The sequence below is a fragment of the Nomascus leucogenys genome, chromosome 6 (assembly GCF_006542625.1).
Source record: "Nomascus leucogenys isolate Asia chromosome 6, Asia_NLE_v1, whole genome shotgun sequence".
Lineage (NCBI taxonomy): Eukaryota > Metazoa > Chordata > Mammalia > Primates > Hylobatidae > Nomascus > Nomascus leucogenys.
Window position 1 is genome coordinate 17,131,767 of NC_044386.1, and position 1,861 is coordinate 17,133,627.

Genomic DNA, 1,861 nt, shown 5'->3' on the forward strand with positions numbered 1-1,861 from the left:
AAATTGTTCCAGAGCAGGGAATTATGTGTCAAGGCAAGCTGGCGGGGGCATCTGCTGCTGTATTGACTGTCCGCATTTGCTCAAATGCTCTGGCCAGCTGAAGGGTCTCTCCTTTCTCTCCTCACATATCCACATGTGTTCCCCTAAGGCCATCTTCTAGCTGAAGGCATATGTGGCGGAAAACCAAATAGCACACTTCTTTAATGTGAGGACATTACTTGTGAAATTTTCTGCTACCACAGCTGCTGGCATAACCAGAGAGAGGGGTCAGTTTAGTGCAGAAAGGAGGGGCCAGGACAGAGGGAGACATAGAGGAGATAGGAGTGCCCTGATGCTGTGAAGGGAGCAGCCTGCCCACATTAATGTTTTTTAAATAGTTTTTGATTTTTCCTTTATTTTAATGGTTATACAAAAAAAAATATGTTTTTCCCCTTTTTACTTTCTCACTCAACTCTGGTCCCATCTCCAAGAAATCTCATTATGTATATGCAAATGCTCAGCTTGTAATATTTTGTTACCCATCATTTTAATTCTGTGATGTAAGTGTTACCATTTTCAGGTTGATTTTAAAAAATAGTATAGTGTTCCTAACTGAGTTTGTATTTTAAATATTTCAACAGCCTTACTATATGTTTTAAACTTTGACCAAACATTGTGCTATTAAACAACTCAGATTTTTGAAATTCTACATGATTTTTTTAATTAGTAAAAGATAAACAAGTAGTTCTTAAAGATGCAAATATGAAAATATTCTGTGATGGACAATTTAATCCCATGAGACTTTTTATACATTAGAGTAGGCATGATACTGATGAAGTCTATTATATACATGCTTCTATAGATGTATGCACATAGACATGCATATACATATTTTTTACTAGCCTGAGGAAGAATTTATGGCTAATATGTTTTCCTCTTCGTTGCTACCAGCACAATTTGTATTTTAAGGATTTTAACTTTCTACTACCATGTTTCTCTAGCTCATTCTGATTTATAATTCCATATACACAGGTTGAGTGTCCCATATCTGAAATGCTTGGGACCAGAAGTGTTTGGGATTTTGGAATATTTGCATATACATTATGAGATTTCTGGGAGATGGGACTCAAGTCTGAATAAGAAATTCATCTGTGTTTCTCATACATCTTATATGCACCATCTGAAGGTAATTTATTTTGCCTTTGGTGACACTGAATAAATTGCGTTGTGTGTGTGCACTTTGCCACACCTCACACAGGTTCCAGTGTGGAATTTTTCACTTGTGGCATCATGTTGGCGCTCAGAAAGTTTCAGATTTTGGAGCATTTATGACCAGATTTTCCGATTAGGAATGTGCAACCTGTAAAACCTATTAACTTCCTGCTGTTAAAGAAAAAGATTTATTTCACTTCTGCCACTCTCAAAGTATTCTACTTCCCAATTATACCATTGTTTCTCTACCAGTTGCCACCATAATTTTAAATACTATGCATAGGCTTCTACTGTTGATTCCATTAATTGGAGACAATATTTTTTGACTCTACCCTTGATGATGGGATAGATGAGCAAATCAGTTCTGTAACCCTTCTTTCTCCCTGTTTGCTTAGTCACTCCCCGAGCCTATTGGAAATAAAATTGCTTTTATGTTACCATTATTGGTATTCTTTTCTGTCGCATAGTTTCCTCACACTCTGTTTTCTTAGGTTGTGTATATAAGTTTAAAACCAATAGAACAGGCCAGGCGCGGCGGCTCACTCTTGTAATCCCAGCACTTTGGGAGACCGAGGCGGGCGGATCACGAGGTCAGGAGATCGAGACCACGATGAAACCCCGTCTCTACTAAAAATACAAAAAAATTAGCCGGGCGTGGTGGCGGGCGCCT